General features: G+C 41.8%; 1 protein-coding gene across 4 annotated transcripts in view; it reads left to right on the forward strand.

Moving 5' to 3' along the window:
- LOC109037722 (Y+L amino acid transporter 2) overlaps positions 1 to 18,351 on the forward strand; it is a 168,981-nt gene that overhangs the window by 88,119 nt on the left and 62,511 nt on the right. The window lies entirely within an intron of this gene.

Raw genomic sequence — 18,351 nt, forward strand, 5'->3', positions numbered from 1 at the left:
GATAGAATTTTTTTATGATCAACCTCTGAATTTCGTTCGGATCGAATTTTGATGGATAGTTTTGTCGGAAATAAACGTTTAAGTGTGATCATCATTCATTTTTCAGCCGATAATACGTGTTCTCCTGGGTCAGGTTTGTTTTCATGGGTCCAACTTTGAAGCTCCATGATAACCTAAAGGTGATGAACCAATCGGAGAGCGGCACAGAGATGGCAATACTCTCCCGTACACTCGTACAGGTTCTCAAATCATTACTACTGCGCTCGAGATCGAAATCTCAAAACCCCGATGGCTAATCCGACGTGACTCAGGACGGACCGTATCAGATTTCGGGAGCTGTGAAAAATACAATATTGCTTCTGTTTTGCCTCGTTTTTTTGGCGGTTTCGATTAAAGTGAGAGCTCACGAACGTCCTGCAAATGGCCGCGGATGCAGCGGGCACTACTCATCCGACGATGCCAACTTATATTCGTGATGCCGTTATCTACACTGAAAAAAAAGAATGGTAGAATTTACCATTCCTTCACGCTGTATCACACAGCGTGAAGGAATGGTAAATTCTACCAATCTTCAAGTCGATTCTGCCAGAGGAATGGTTACCTGTACCAGTATGTAGTAACGTTTACCTTTCCTCTGGCAGAATGGAGATGTTGCATGTGTGAGGAATTTGCGATTTGACTGTTGATTCTTATGTAAAAGTTCGCGAGAAACACGATGGTGCCACTGGTTTTCTCTGAAATCAACTCCTAAGCTCAAAAAAAGCTCTCAACTTGAGGCCAAAATGGAGGGGATATCCCACGCTATCCTGAGAGTCCACCTCTACATCAAGACAAACTCTCCATGCAAAAATAGGGAGCAAATACATTAGCAGTGATGCCGTGTTTTCAGTCGTGGAGTCCCCAAATAAAGTGGCAGCCTTGTCACTGGACTCGATTTAAAATACCTCCAGCCTTGTTTGCTTACCTGTCATTTGCCTTACAACGACAGGAAATAACATTGCGGAATCCGAGCCACCTCACTTTTCCAGTGCTTTCCGAAAATGATTTTAAGACACGATTCAACCGTTTCGGAAGTACAGCACTAACAATAAAATTATACCTCCAATAATCTGCTCTCAGTCTCAAAGAGTCATTTACTATCAAACCGGGGCAAGATTTCAGGAGATCTTAAATCGAATGTCAGAGCTGCCGTGCTAAGGAAGAACGCCGTATGAACATTCGAGAGTTGCCAAATTTCCTCCGATAAAAAATGTATTTTTAACGAAATTTATGCACATTTTTCTTTGAAATTTTCAGATATTTTAGAGTAAATTGCGTACAAAATTGTCTGAAAATGTTGGAAAAAAATATTCAAAATTTTCTCAGTAAATCCGGTTTTTATCGAATGAAACTTGGCAACGCCTGAAGGCTCATACGGCGTTCTTCCTTAGCACGGCAGAGAGGCGTTGATAGTCTTCACTCTGAAATTTGGCTTCCGGAGCATTAAGCTGCATTCTTGGACTCAATGGCTCCATGAACTCTCTTGATTGAGGAGTCATTTGCAGGGAGCTGTTCGGGGCGTCTCCTGTGAATGTCTCATCAGGAGCCATCCGTGCGGGGTGAAAACTGGGTCAGGAAATACTCGGGGGAGAATATTTTCAGCTTCTCTTGGCTCGATTCCGACAGCTTTTCTATTATACACCACTGCACAGATGAGAATTTCCTCGCCCGTAGGAACGATCTGTTTATGATTTCCTTAATTTTTTTACCAGATAACCGCAATTCCTGTATTTTTAACGGACCGCCGCACAGTGGTTCGAGTCAATCAGAGAGGCCGGACATGAAATTTTTGACTAGAACTGCAAATTTTGGTGTTTATTCCGTCACATTTTACATTTGAAGGGGTGCTAGTAGTAGAAAATTTCACGAGAAAAGCAATGGAACCACTTTTAGAACCTGAAAGTTTTGTATAAACGGAGTTGTAAGCGTTAAAAGTTTCCAAATTTTGTCCGACCTTTCCTATTGACTCGATTCACTGTGCGCCGTTTACTTGAAGTGGAATTCGGTACTTAAAAAGGAGCAGTTCTCACGACTCAGGACCGGCGTTGTGGGACTCCAAATATTAGTGAAATACACTACACTCAAAAGAACCATGAACGCGTGAAAGGACTGAAATCAACTACACAATGAAAAAAAAATCCGGCCCTGGAAATTGTACTTACGGGCTACATAGACATACCGTCCGCGTTCCGGGCTCAGAGGCCGAAAGTTCCGGGCGTGGCACCCAGAGAAATCGACGCTACGGCTGCAGCACCCGGAACTTTCGGCCTCTAAGTCCGGAACGGATGGTATGTCTACATAGCCCGTAACTTTTTTTCAGTGCAGTTTAGCATAGTTCATTGAGCTCCGAGTGATTTTAATAATGGGTCATTTTATCGAAATAATCTCTAAGTTTTTTAAAAGTGCATCGCCTCAATGCGATGCTGATTGTCGCAACAAGAATCTTAAGCGGACAAAAAGTATTCTGTAATGTTGTAGACTTCCTGGCGTACCTAATGTTTTAGTTGGGAAATACTCAACATCATTATTTTAGAAATCGCCTGCGCTTTGCAATCTACTGGTGATAAATAAATTAAGATAAAATTCATGGGGAAAAAGCGGATAGTATTGTATTAAACTGTAACGAGGTTTTTTCCTCCTTCAGCACCAGCTGCTAGTGCTACATTTGCGTGTGCATATGATGAAATCAGTGTCCTCAGCTGGATTAAGGTTGGATAGGCAACTAAAGAAACTACGTGACAAAGCGTGGAGTATCAATGGACATTGAAGGCGCCTCAAACTGGCTTCATAGTTTTGAAGTAATGTACCAGCGAAACCTTCACTGTTCCCATGTGAATTACTGTAATTTATCGAGGCAATTCACGAGCCGCTTATAAATTGGATTGCATTTTGCAAAAAGGAACCAAGAGGGCTCAGATTGTGCAACTTTCATCCCTTGCAATGAAATTACTGAAACCTTGCGAAAAATTGAATTTGCTGAGTTAATTTTTGCATCGAATATATAGTTTATTGGGAGTGAAGATAAAGTTTTTGTTTAGATGATCCGTTCATATTTGCAAGGTAAAAAAGGTTGCACAATCTTAGCGACATCGGAATGCATGTGGTTCCTTTTTGCAAAATGCAATCCAATTGTCGATGATTACTTGAATTGTATTTTGCAAAAAGAAACCAATACCATTCCAACGTTGCTAGTATTGTACAATTGACATTCTTTGCAATACAATCACTGAAATCACGCAAAAAATTGAATTTACCAAGGTCATTTTCGTCATGACTGTATAGTTTACTGACAGTAAAGATGAATTTTGTTTAAAAGATCAGTTTATATTTGCAAGGTGAACCAAGTTGCAAAATCTTAGCGACATTGGAATGCTTTTGGTTCCTTTTTGCAAAATGCAACCCACTTATTGCCTGCAACACATTTAAGTCGATTACAAGACCCAAAAAAGCATGCACAAATAAACAAAACCCCTTTCCGAGAAATTCAACGACTCCTCAAAGATCCTCGAAAACCAAGACCGCGTTAACCACCGACCACAGGCACGCGGCCTGAGTGCGCGGACGCACTGTCGCGATAATTACCGTCTAATTACACGCTTATCAATTACATAAACGTGATATTAATTCGCCGGGCTGCAATGACATCGTCGCGTCGCGTCGTTGCTGTCGGCTGTCGGCACGGATCCTCATTTCCAGAGCTGCGCATGCGCAGTGCGCACGTCGCGTCGCGTCGCACCCGACCCGATCTGCGCACGCGCTCTAATGCATTAAATTGTAGCTCTGCCCGCCCCGGAAACGCACCGCGCCAGGGCTTCCCAAACCACGAGTTCCGTCTCCGCTCTAATGGACCGCTAGACAAGGTTCGAATTTCAGCATTCTGATACTTATTTCTTAAGGTGATTCGATGGACGCCATATTTTGTGTTAGGACGGCATCCGATAAATCGCATCAATTGGTTCCATTCTTTCAACTACTCGTCATTTTTCTCCAATTTTGAGATCGCAATTCTGTTGTCAGGAGACTAAAGCACTCACTTACCAATTTTAACAAAGAAATTCAACGTAATAAAGGCGAGGTTTTTTTAGAGAGAAAATATCGCATTTGATACTGATATCGAAACTGCACTCGAATGCGATATTTTCTCTCTAAAAAAACCACGCCTTTACTACGTTGAATTTCTTTGTTAAAATTGGTTAGTGAATGCTTTAGTCTCCTGCCAATAAAATTGCGATCTCAAAATTGGAGGAAAATGACGAGTAGCTGAAAGAATGGAACCAATTGATGCGATATATCGCATGCCGTTCTGACACAAAATATAGCGTCCATCGAATCACCTTGACCAAAATTTTATGTAAAACATGATGCGCCCAACAAAAATTACCGATATCAACTCCTCACGAAAAAAATTTAATGATTCTTGATGTGAGAATTCATGAAAACTCAATACTCTGCGTGATTCACATTGCGCGCTAAACGTTATTATGACAGTCTCTGCGATATAATAATCTGACAACCTCAATCTTGACGCTTTAGCTCAGCTATAGCAAATTGCTTGTAGTTTGAACAATACATGGTGGGAAATGAACATTGCTTGATTGAGGAGCTTGCTGAAACCGTTGTAGAGAGCTTTGAGTTTCTTGTGAGCAGGCAGTTCAAAACCCGCGTGACCAATGTGAAATAAAAAGATTAATATCTTCGTTAGGAGTTGGTTTCAGTAATTTTCGTAGCGCGAATCGTGTTTTACGTGAAATTCTGGTTAAGAAAATGCATCAGAATGCTTGAATTCGTGGCTTGTCTAGTGGTCCATTAATATAGCAAAGAACACAGGTCAGATTTACGAATCCTACTATCTTGACTCAAAGGAGCTATTTTTGTAGGTCTTTAAATTTAAAAGAGTCCAGGGCCGGATCAAGGGGGCGGCAAATTTTGCAATTTTTTAAAAGAAAACATCGAATTTTGAAAAAAAAAAATTACAAACGAGAAAAGGCGACAAAATCTCTCATTTCCTGAGAGTATAGTAATTTCTAATTTTGTCGTATTTTAGTGATACAAGAGACAGCGCCTTTCATTAATCGAGTTAAGAGAGAAACCAAACGCGCAAATCGGCCTGGAACGGCGCGACTTAGAGAGAAATGATGACGAGGACTTTAGATGAAAAGGAGAAGCCCTCGGCGTGGCGGCGGTCGGCATGTAACACATATTAACGCCTACAAGACTGCACGAATACTTCACGCATTGCATCAAACGCAGTGCGGTCACTGCGGTCAGCGTAAAACGGATAGCGCCTACAAAAATGCATGAATACTTCACGCATTGCGCAAAAGACAGTGCGGTCAGCGTGAAACGCTTAGCGCCTACAAGACTGCGTGAATACTTCACGCATTGCGTCAAACACAGTGCGTGCAGGAGCGGTCGGCGTGAAACGCATAGCGCCTACAAGACTGTCGGAATACTTCACGCATTGTGCCAAACACAGTGCAGTCTGCGCGGGGCGCGGCGCGGCGGCGGAAGTTAAAATCATTAAACTACATTTATGTTTGTTCTTTCATAATTTGTTCGTTCATTTCTTATGAATGGAAGGCCTTGTCCACACTGAGATATGTAGGTTTACGGAACTTAACTTTCGCTCAAAGTTCCGTAAACTTTTGCTAGTAGTGTTAACAGGGCTTTCCCAAAAAATACGTCCAACACGAGTAAACGAGTCTTATACACCCCTCCGCCGCTGGCACGTTCACTTGATGATTCTTATTAGTCTTTCAAAACGAATGAGAAGGGGGCGGCAAAATACAGGCGACCCATGGACGCGCGGCAAGTAGGTAAATCCGGCCCTGAAAGAGTCTACTGTTTGAGTCGAGAAACTTGAATACTTACTTACTACTTTTGCCACAATACTTGATCCTCTATTTTCTCTTCTACTGCTCATTGTGTTCATCATCTCCTACTTCCATCATTCGCTCCATTCATAACTCGAAAATCCTTATTTCCGCTATTACAGGAACTATTCAGTGGCTTGGCATACTTTGCCATTGATCTGTCATTTAAACCTATGGTGAAGAATCGATAAACGGGGTGTTCGCAACGGACACCTTAATAATCGATTCTTTACAATGACTTCAGATGGGAAAATATCGATAATCGATCATTCACGCCCCGCCACTAGAACTGTTCGCAATATGTCTGTCAACTTGTGATATCTTTAACAATGAGTTTTATGCGCACGTTTCAGGAATTCAAATCTATAAATCGATTGATTAGCCTGATTGACACGTCGCGTGTCTACGTGTGTCGCGACTGCGCGAGCTGTCAGCATTCCAGCAGTCAAATGATATTTTGCAAAGCAGAATGATCGAAATCTTCGCTCTCGCGGATTTCTGAGAAGTTTTACGCAATTTTTGCAGGATTCGACCGTTTTCACTTTTCATTGCCATTTTACACTCATATATAAAAAATCTATTACACGAGACCCTTTCCCTCAGATCATACTCGATTGACTTTTGAGGCTACGTTTACATGTTGAACCAATCGATATCGGTACAATCTCACCTGTTTGATGTATCAAATACGACCCATTAATGATTTCGATTGAAACCGTCCATTTAGTTAGTATGACTGATGAATATCTCAACATATCAACTTGCGAACTCCGTTCGTCAAATTGGATCAACTTAGTTTGCCAAACAGGTTGCTCATAATCCTACACTATTCTGCAGTGCTAAGGAAGAACGCCGTATGCACATTCGAGAGTTGCCAAATTTCCTCAAATAATTTTTTTCAGGACAGTTTTGAAGTCTTCCTTTCGAAATTTCCAGATAATGTAGATCTAAATGCGAGTAAAATGCTTCAAAAAATTGGAGGAAAAATATTCTCATGATTCCCTGAAAATTTGTATCTTATTATGTAGATTGTAATATTGTAATGTGATAATGCAGATCTAAATGCGAGTAAAATTCTTCAAAAAATTGGAGGAAAAATATTCACAGGTTTCCCTGAACATTTGTATCTTGACAGAGGAAACGTATTGATTGAATCAATTGAACCAAAGCTATGTAATATTGAATTTCTCAATAGCTTAAAGTCTTTTTAAAAAAAAAAAAAACACCCTTTTAATGAAGATATTCAATATTACAGCGCTTTGGATTAGCCTATTCAATCAATAAAATTCGGCGATGTTTGACATCAAACCACTGAAGGAAATTTGGCAACGTCTGGTGGCTCATACGGCGTTCTTCCTTAGCAAGACATTATTCCATAAAGGTCTCTTTTTAAAACTCTCATTGTAATTGAGATCGACCAGTTTGCATAACGCTATCCAATTAACGTAAGAAATAAACAAGATTAATATTGCACCATGTCTCCCGAATCGCATCTCTATACTGCCGTGCTAAGGAAGAACGCCGTATGAACATTCGAAAGTTGCCAAATTTCCTTCGATAAAATGCTTATTTTTAAGGAAAGTTATGAATATTTTTCTTTTAAATTTTTAGGAGCTTCAGGCGAAAATGCAAACAACATACTCTGTAAAATTGTAAGAAAAATATTCATATTCTTCGAGGAAATTCGTATTTAATAAGTGGAAATTTGGCAACACCTGAAGGCACATACGTCGTTCTCCCTACGCAAAGCATTATTGCATAAAGGTCTCTTTTTAAAACTCTCATTGTAAATGAGACCAGTTTGCGTAATGCTGTCCAATTAACGTAAGAAATAAACAAGATTAATATTGCACCATGTCTTCCGAATCGCATCTTTATACTGCCGTGCTAAGGAAGAACGCCGTATGAGCCTTCAAACGTTGCCAAGTTTCATTCGATGGATACTGAATTTACTGGGAAAATGTTGAATATTTTTTTCCAAAATTTTCAGACAATTTTATACGCAATTTCATCTGAAACATCTGAAAATTTCAAAGAAAAACGTGCACGAATGTCGTCAAAAATACATGTTTTATCAAGGGAAATTTGGCAACTCTCGAATGTTCATACGGCGTTTTTCCTTAGCACGGCAGTATTGCTCCCGACATAACGCGGCGGGAAAATAAGAGGACGAATGGCGGTTCCGTGCGCCGACTGCGGAGAGAAAGAGAGATTTCAATAACCTCGAAAAGCGATATCCCACACGGCGTTCTTTCAGGAAACACCGGCGTTTTAATCTCGGCCCGAAATTGGATTAATCAAGAGACGACATCGATCCAGAATCGATTTCCCCTCGGGGGTCCAGATCACCGGATGAGGGGGGGGGGGCGGTGGAAGAGGACGAGACAAGACAAGACAAGACAAGACAAGACAAGACACAAGAGTGGACAACTGTCGATCACCGTGTGTCCGTTTCCTCGCTCCATCGCCTCGCTAGTGGTCCGGGCCGTACCGGCACCGCTGACGGCGTTGTCGTATCGGATGATGAAATCACGGATCTCCGTCGCGAAGAAAGGGGGCGAGGCGAAGAAAGGAAATTGGGGAGGGGGATGCTACCGTGCTAAGGAAGAACGCCGTATGAACATTCGAGAGTTTCCGGATTTCCCTTGATAAAACATGCATTTTTGACAACATTCATGCATATTTGGACCGAGTTCATCAGAAAAGAACCAACCCACATTAACTTGAAACGGAGAAAAAGAGGTTTGAAGTTTCATTCCTGCATAAGGCTCGCCGTAGAAAATAAACTTTAACCCCTCTTTTCACAAACTGATTTATGTTTTTCGACTTCCAGTTTTTAGCAGGATAAAATATACGGCTAGTGGAACTCAAAAACATTCTTAACTCGATTTTTTTTGAAAATGTGGGTTGGTTCCTTTCTGATAAACTCGGTCCATTGTTCCTTGAAATTTTCAGATTTTTTAGATTAAATTGCGTTCAAAATTGTCTGAAAATTTTGGAAAATAATATATATGCAATATACCCAGTAAAGTAGGTTTTTATCGGAGGAAACTTAGCAACGCCAGAAGGCTCGTACGGCGTTCTACCTTAGCACGGCAGGTAAGGGGACTTCTAAGGAATCATAAGAGAGGAAGGAAAATGTAAAAAAGAGAGGAAGATTAAAGAGAAAGAAAAAAATGAAAATGATTAGGGGTAAGACAAAAAAGAAGAAGAAAACTAGGAAGAGAAAAAAAAGAGATGAAAGAGAATTGTAAAAAGAAGAAAAGGAAGAGGAGAAGAATATAAGGAAGAAAAGAGAGAGGAAGAAAAATAAGTAGAAAAAAGCTTAAAAAAGAAAATAGGAGGAAAAGTTAGAATCAGAAAAGAAATAGTAAGATGGATAAGCAGAAGAGAAAGAACAAGGAGAAGAAAAGGATAAAAATACAAAGAAGAACACTAGTCAGCAAATTTTAATTTTTTCGCCTTTTTCTTTGTCATCCCCTTTTTTCTTCTTTTTTTCCACCAATGTTCCTTAATTACTCTTCCACTCTTCTTCTCTTCCATCCTCTGCCCTTTCTTTTTCTTCTTCTCTTTCATTCTCCATTTTATTTTAAGCTCCTCTTCTCCTCTTTAATTCCTCCTATTCATTCTTCACGTCTTCCAATTTCCAGTCCAAGTGACCTGACTTGGTTAAAGTAGAGCTGAGCAATATTACGTCAACATATAATCAAAATTCTCCAATTTATTGGCAAAGTATTTTTTTTAAATTTTAAGATTATTTATCGTCCTGTGGTCGCGGGTATTTTCGTCAAACGTGGCAAAGATTCCCCCATAATCTTCATTCTGACGTAACAGAAGTCCGAGGCACCGCAATGCGTGTTTCGCCGGTGAGGGATCGCAGATGAATCAGCGTATCTAGATTTGAAAGTCATTGTCCACTACCTCTGTGACCGACACTTCGTGGCCGTACCTGGCTACGCCACTCTCGGCAGCCAGTGATAATGCCTTCGTAGAAAACGAAACTGATGAAATTCAATTTTTGATTTCATATTTTTCCCGGGATAGTTATTTCCGCTCATATCGATGTCGACAATTTCCTTAAACTTAATAATATGCTCTTATGTCGATGATGAATGGAAAAAAGACTCTGACTTTATACGATCCAATTAAAGGTAATGCCCATTTTAAAGACTGAATGGTTATAGAACGGAAGTTGTAGCATGTTTGAAGTCAGCATTTTACAGTTATCCTGCGAGAAAAGGAAGAGGAAGAAGAGGAAATATGAAAAAGGTGGAGAAGAGGAGGAAGAAGGAAACAATTAGAGAAGAAGGAAAATTAGAAGAAGACGACATTGTGTCTTTTTTAACCGGTCATTGTGCCGAGAAGATTTTGTCTGCGTAAACATGCATGTAGTTTACTTTGCTAACCTTGCGTTTAAGTCTCCGAACCATGTATTTTGTTACACATTGATAATGAGTACCTATGTTTAGCGGATTTTAGCCAGTATGCTTTAAAACGGAAAGATTTCAAATATAAAATCGTAAAAAGGACTCACAACTATCAAATCTAACTAATCAAATCTAAAGAATCCACACCCTCCCCCCCTCACGACATAACATAATACTTTTTCAATCCCTCACTATTGCACACAAGTCTTTCTTTTAAACTCTTGATGTAGATGTGAGTGTAGTTTGATGAATTTTTTCCAATCAGTGTAATAAATTGCGGCACGGAAATGGACTAAAAAGTCCGCAATTTGTTTTTCTCTACGACATCAGAGTGTTTCCAGGCAAAATCTTGAAACCCAGTTCCACAACCTAACTCGACAAAATTCAATCTACCGAAAGTTTTGCCCCCAAGGAGCAACCTACAAATACTACGCTTATTGTAAGTTGGTTGTCTCAACTTGATGCTACTATTCGTGTACCATAGATGTGCGTGTTGCATATTCACAATTAAGGGCTTTTTCGCTTTTCACACCTCTTCAGAAATGCATGTAGATGTTGTCGTTTGCTGAATCGTTCGATTAACGTAGTGCCCATGGAGGAACTTTATTTTGATTGCATCTCAATCATTTATAATAACGAAAAAAAGGAGCTGATTTAAGTGATCAACGAATTTCAAGCTTTCATAGATTATCTGATTTCCAACTTATGAAACTCAATACTGTAGAACGCGGCAAAGTCGCTAACTTATTTTATCCAAAATTGTCAGATAGGCGGTGTTGTTTCTTAGCCTTCAATATTAAAGACAAGTTAGTCATACTGACTAAAACACTCTAAAATACACTGATCGTCACTAAGTGATAGAATACATGGCTCGGAGACTTAAACGAAAGGTTAGAAAAGTAAACCACGCGTTCAGGTTGCTTTGTGTTCTTCTTACCATACTAACAAAAAATTTTGGTTACTAAAACTAAACTAGCCTAACATGAAAATAAAAAATACCCTTTTAATGTGATTGAAATAAAATCGGTCTACATTTAATCATCCAAACACGACTTCGAAGAATCTTTCGGCCGCCTAGTGGCAATTTGACAAAGAACGAAGAAGAGGCTTCTTTCAACAAAATTTTCGGCTCAAACGTTTCTGAGCCCGGTTTCTCAAAACTTCATTTTCGCTCTTATACTACTCTCTTTGCTATCACGGTAGTACATTCATTTTGGCAACAATGGCCTTCGCTTGACTCTCAGGGTACATGGACCGCGTTAAGCAGAAAGGAACCAAGCTACATAAACTATTGCCAAGTTTAACAGGGCAATTTTATTTTTTACATGAAAACGGTTGTCCAGAATTTTGTGCAAATTTCAGTGAATGTTCTGCATAGTGAGGAGAAAATTCCTTTACATTTTCAAAAGAATCCGAGCAAACAATCTCTTGTAAAAAATTAAATTGCCCAGTATTCGGCAATACACTGGAAAAAAAGACATTGGATCTAGAGTCCAGACTCATAAAAACATCGACAAGAAAAAGTACTCTTGATTCAATCAGAATCTAGCTTAAATCAAGAACCAAGCCTCTTAATTTAAGCGGATTTCGTTTTGATTCAAGCAAAAATCCGATTGAATCAAGAGTATTATTTCTTGTAAATGTTTCCAAGAGTCTGGACTCTAGATCCAATGTGTTTTTTTTTCCCAGTGCAGTTATGGAAGACTAGAATTTTAAAACACTTTTCACAGAAAATTTTACAGAAATCATGAGCCCTCTTCCATGGAATAGATCCTCTCTTCGTAGCACTCAACACCAGCGGGTCATTTCCGCGCGGCCCGCTCGAGTTTTCCATCTCCTTTCGCGGACGATTCGCCGCGGCCCCGCGTTTTCCTTTTCACCAGGAGCCCTCCTACCAGGCCTACCGTCCGCGGACGCTCCAAGTCCAGTCGCGTTCTCATCTCGCCGAGCGTCGTCTCGACCGTTCCGTCTTCCCCCTAGTTTTTCGCCGACCCGCGGAAGTCATGCGCGAATCGCGGAGCAAGTGAACCTCCCGGCGAACGCCCTTTGGAAAAAGGCCGCGTGGCGTGTCATGCCAAAACCCTTATTGTTTTTCGCGAATTTACTGTCGGGTCGCCCAAGTGTCATCACCCAAGAACACGGTGACTTCTTCCCCGCAGCTCTGGATATTGGTGCCACTTCTTGGATTTTCGCAATTGTGTTCCGCGAACTTTTTGTCGGGATCGCCCAAGTGTCAACCTGATTCACCCGAGGACACGGTGACTTCCTCTTGTAGCTCTGGATATTAGTGCCAATTATTGGATTTTCGGAATTGTGTCCCGCGAATTTTTTGTCGGTTTCACCAGTTTACGAACAGCTGAACTTGTGGACATTGCAATTTCATCGTGCGAGCTTTTGGATTTAGCTCTGATTTTGTGCCAATGCAAAAAGTATCGTTTAACGCGAATAGTTTGTCAATTCTGACACTCTATAAAGCCCTTAACTTGTGGAAATAGTGACTTCCTCGTGTTAGATCTATATATCTCCACCATTGTGCCAATCGAGGAATATACCACACTCGTTAAATTTTCTCTTTTATTTTTAGGAAAAATTTACGTGTGAGAAAGTGTTTTTTTTTTCGACGTCAAAATTAAAAACTAACCACGGGTGCAAAGGAATTTCCATGTGAATCTACCCAGAAATTCACATTTAGACCTCACGATTAAATCAACGGTTAAAAAAAAAACGGAACGAACTGATATCGACTAAAAGATCACGCAAAACTCATAATTAATAATTCGCGCAGTCTGAAAGTTAAAAAAGCTTGCAACCTAATTTGTGCGGCACACGTCGAAGGTGTGAAACTATTCAAAGTAAATAATATCTATTTCCATCGAGTTATTTACTTGACATATTCTCTCATTCAGAATCTTTTCTGTTGAAATTACGAAAGCTCATGAGAGAACCTTTACATTTGCAGTTCCAGCAAACTTACACAAATTGTCACGACTACGAGAGCTTTCAAACGTTCGTGAAAACTCTTGTTCAAGTGCGTTTAAAAAATCAAAACTCATTTCTCACAGTGCGCTTGGATACAATCGTGTCCGACGAACCTTTGTCTCTATCCGTGGCTTTAAGTGCGCTTAAAATTTTTGATTTTGAACCAAATTTTGAGGGAAATTCATCCGCCGTGAAAACCTAAAATTTGCAAAAGAGTAATAAAAAATTGGAATTTTCATCTAAATAAATTCTAGTGTCTCAAATTTTCTCAGTGTTCGTCATAACTTCTCCTAACTTCACCGTGCGTTACGCGAGAACCTTAAAAGTCTTAAGTTGTGTGTCATCGATAACGGATATCACCATTCCTGAACTGTGATATCATCTCGCAAGTCATTTTCGGAGCCCAGATTCCAGCCCAGAAGGGAGAGTGTCCAGACATACCGCTCAAGGACGAGGAACCGAGGACCCTCACACGCTGTTTTTTCGCAGTTGTCATCTTTAATTTGTTCCCAACAATTAAGCCCTCGGTAGAAAGCAATAGTTGTCTCAATTGGCGGTTGTAACTGCCGAAGGAATGCTACTTTTTTCACGTCAGCCCGCCCGGCCCTCAGTCTCGAAGACCTAGAACGAATCAGAACTGGGCTAACACGCTCAGCGCTCAGCGTGAAAATAAACGCTCGATGTGTTTGACGCGGAAACTTATTTCTTCGGACGAGCTGGAATGGTAAAATCACTTTTCGCGTCTTTTTATAGCATTGTGTGGAACAGAAGTTGTGTCAGGTTTGACACTAACATTCAGTCATTGTTGGAAGTTACTTTCCGCTCCCAAACGGGAAACCGATAAATTTGGCGTTAAAAAAGTAGATTCCTTGAATTTTTAGCCTAATTTTTCTATTTGTACGTGCATAGTCTTTGACGCACGACTGGCAAATGATTGCGTCAAAAAGTGCGCATTTTGATCCTTGTAGGTGTAGAGGAAACAAGTTTTAGTTGTAGTTTTGTTGCATTCTCGTCGCTAATATTTATTCAATTTGAAATGTAGGCAATAGTCCTGCTCAAATTATAATATCTTGACTATGGTAATTCGAATACAATTTAACTCTTATTTTAATTTCGCAAAGGTTAATATTTGCAAATTTTCAGCACATTTAAGAGGGTAACATAGTTGCTAGTTAAGGTTCAAAACGACGTGATTATGGTTCGTTTTGACAAGTTATTTATAGGCTCGAGGGCTATGAGCCCATTCTCCAAATTTGGAACTTTGCTTCTAATATTATTTATAAGTAATGGCCGGGTAGAATCCATCACTGAAAGGCCCAGGGAAATGCGGCACGCGGAAGTTAAAATTGACGCGGTGCCGGGTAAAATTTCTCTTTCCCCGATGAATCGAGTCGAAATTTCGCGGACAGAATCGACGTCCACTCCGACAGAAATTTGGGGTCAAAAGTTGACCCCGAAGAACAGGACTCGAGACTTTGTGAACCATTATACGACCCCAAAATCAACTAACGATGAATTTTTGAGTGAGACGACGACCCCTCAAACTAAAGTTAGAATAGTGAACAGCTCAAGGGTAGGTAACATGCTCAACAATCATAATGAAAAAGTGAAAATTGTGCGTAGTTCTAAAATTCGTGATCTATCTAGTAGCTCGCACCCTTTTCTATCCAGTAGTCCACACCCTTATCTATCTAGTAGTCCACACCCTTATCTATCTAGTAGTCCACACCCGTACTTATCAAGTAGCTCAGATTTAAATATAAAATTAGTCAATAGCTCAGATGAAGATAACAAAAACACCCTTTTAAATTGGAATAGTCAGAACTCCTATTGGAGTGACAGAAATTCTACGTGGGATAGTCCCGACTCCTTGAATAGTGATAACGCCACGATTAATAGTCAAAATTCTTTTTTGAGTGGCGATAACTCCACATGGAATGGTAAAAATCCGCAGTGGAATGGTGAAAACGCGGAAGAGAAAGGAACCGGTTCCAAGGAGGAGGTTGACCTAAGCAACCACAACCTCAACCCAAAAGTAACCAGTAGCCCGAGGATCGACACGGATCGGACCGTGATGATAGGTTCCGAAAACGACACCTTCTTCGTCGTTAAGGTTCAGGGACCCACTGAGAGTGTCCCTGATTCAGAGTTCGCGGCGGCCGAAGACCATAATTACATCAACAACCCTGAATTCTTCCACAAGAACGGGGAAGCATTCCCGTCCGCCAGTGGTAGTGCGTTCCCAAGTAAAAGTCCCGAAGAACCCACCACGGAAGTCGTCCCTTTCTACCCTATTCTCCCCGATCAGCACCCTAATCTCCTCCGACGACCAATGTTTGAGAAGAACCTCTATCAGGATAACTTTACTTTCAGCCCTTACGTCTACCCACCCCAATTCCAAAAATTGAGTTCCTCATTCCCAAATCATGGGCCTGACTGTAGACATGGCCCTACGCAGGCCAATTTTGCTCTACGCAGGCGACCCCTGAAAAGAACCACCGCGTACAACTCTGTGCCGAGTGCTCGGGCCTACCTTAAAAAAACCTCCCCCGGCATGCCAAATGTCGTGAAACACACGATCAAGGTGTATGAAAGGGAGGTCGACGACGATGACGGGTTATTCTCGAGCGACGATAGCGCCCCTAGCGGCAGCGGCGGATTCTTCGGCGTGGATTTCTCCGACCTGGCCGCCCGCACCAAACGCGCCCCGATCATATCCCAGATCATGGACAGCATCATGGGTATGGTCGACTTGACGACTTCCGAAGACAATCAACCCATGAAGATTATCTCGTCCATGTCAGGGCTGCCATCTAGTGACAAGTATTTGTACCTGCCGATCAGGGAGGAAGACGCCCCTGAATACATCCCCGTTATGGAGAATATCGTGGTTAAGCATGGGACGGTGATAAAAAAGAACCCCTTCCCACCCGTGCCTATAGCGCAACCTCTGATTCAACCTATCCCTTCGATCCAACCCTTTCAACCTTTGGTGCGGCACGTGAGGCGGCCGAAGGTACGCGCGACTTCCGACGGTGCTAGGGAAGTACCTCCATGGTCACTAACCGCTTTACCGCCTCCCTTACCGACGGTAAACCCTTCATCTCGGACCGGGAAATCACCCCTTCCGTGGGCCTTGCAACCACTGCCGCCACCTCTGCCAACTATCCACCCCTCTTCCTCTATTAACTACCAATTATGGTTGCTCCAACCTGCGACTACGTACCCCTCGGAGCCGGGTGTGGACGCCACCACAGGGAACGCAAACAGCTACACCGTCAGCAACGATTCAAAACCGGACCCTCATTTCCGACCCGGGAATAATGGCGCCGTTACCATTAAGTTAAACCCCAAGCGAGGTAAAGATATCCAAATGGTCAAATCAATCGATTTGACTAAACAGTTCGAGAATCAGAATATAAATTACTACAATAAAATCAACAACGGGTCAAGGGATAGCTACCCCGCGTATTCGGATACCTACCGCCAGTCAAGACCGAGCTCCGACAACCAGTATGATACCCGCCAAAGGCCGAGCCACGATAACCAATATGATCCCCGTCAAAGGCCGAGCCACGATAACCAGTATGACACCCGCCAAAGGCCGAGCCACGATCACCAGTATGACACCCGTCAAAGACCAAGCCATGATAACCAGATCGACAGCCGCCCAGAGCAGTCTAACGACGGGTTCCCGAGTAACTTTCAAACCTCCGGAGGTTTCGTGCCATCGCGACCTCCCCCAGGCTACAGGCGCCCTGTTGCTAAGCCTCCGAAACCCCCCGCGCTACTCCTGAAGATCGTCCCGCACGAGCAGTCGATGATCATCGAGTCGCCCATCAAGTTCAACCTCGAGCTCCGCGAGACGAACCAAGGCCGGAGTCAGTACGGTCGATCCCATTCCCCGCGACGCGTCAAATCCCCGCCGATCCCAGGCGTGGGTCGGTACAAAGAGGGTCGCACCGATATCGAGTTCTTCAAACCGGTGGTGATCGACATCGACGGTGACGGGTCACAGAGGTTGATGACCGAGGAGGAGTTGGTGCGGGAGGACAGCCGGCACTTCCGGTCGGGCAGCGGGCACCGGAAGCGGAAGTCACGACCCCGCGAGAAGGTGGCTGATTCTGTAAGGCTCCCGCTGAACCTCCATGAGACCTACGAGGCGAAGGTGCCCGCCAAGGCGCCGGCGCCCTTTGACCTGGAGTACGACCAGAGCACCGTCCGGAAGACCAACGAGTCTGTGCCGTTGCACTTGAGAGTCATCAAGAAGGAGGATGTCGTTTCGTAGGATCGGCCGGTGATTTTGAGTGGATTTTGAACGAGGAAAAATAGGTCACTGTTGTGAAAAAAAAAATTCGGTTTTATGGGTTTAACCTCGGTTCATGCTGCCGTGCACTGGAAAGAAAAACACATTGGATCTAGATTCCAGACTCTTAAAAACATCGACAAGAAAAAGTACTCTTGATTCAATCAGAATCCAGCTTAAATCAAGAACCAAGCCTCTTAATTTAAGCGGATTTCGTTTTGATTCAAGCAAAAATCCGATCGAATCAAGAGTATTTTTCTTGTCAATGTTTTTAAGAGTCTGGACTCTAGATCCAATGTGTTTTTTTTCCCAGTGTGCTAAGGAAGAACGCCGTATGTGCATTCGAGAGTTGCCAAATTTTCTTCAATAATTTTTTTCGTGGAAATTTTTAATATTTTCTCTCGAAATTTCCAGATAATGTGGATCAAAATACGAGTAAAATTCTTTGTGAAATTGGCGGGAAAATATTCACGGGAAAAAAATGGCTCACTGCAGTGAAAAAAAAATTCGGGTTTCATAGGTTTAACCTCAGTTCATGCTATTGTGCTATGAATAAACCCTTTATGAACTTCCAAACATTCCCAAATTTATTTTGATGAATAACGAAATGATTCGAGAGGTTTTAAATATTTTTTACCAAATTTTCAGACCATTTTGTTCCCAATTTGATCTAAGATACATGAAAATCTTGAAGAAAAATAATCGTAACTTTTTTTTTCCAAAATAG

This window comes from Bemisia tabaci, chromosome 9 (assembly GCF_918797505.1).
Source record: "Bemisia tabaci chromosome 9, PGI_BMITA_v3".
NCBI classification, from domain to species: Eukaryota; Metazoa; Arthropoda; class Insecta; order Hemiptera; family Aleyrodidae; genus Bemisia; species Bemisia tabaci.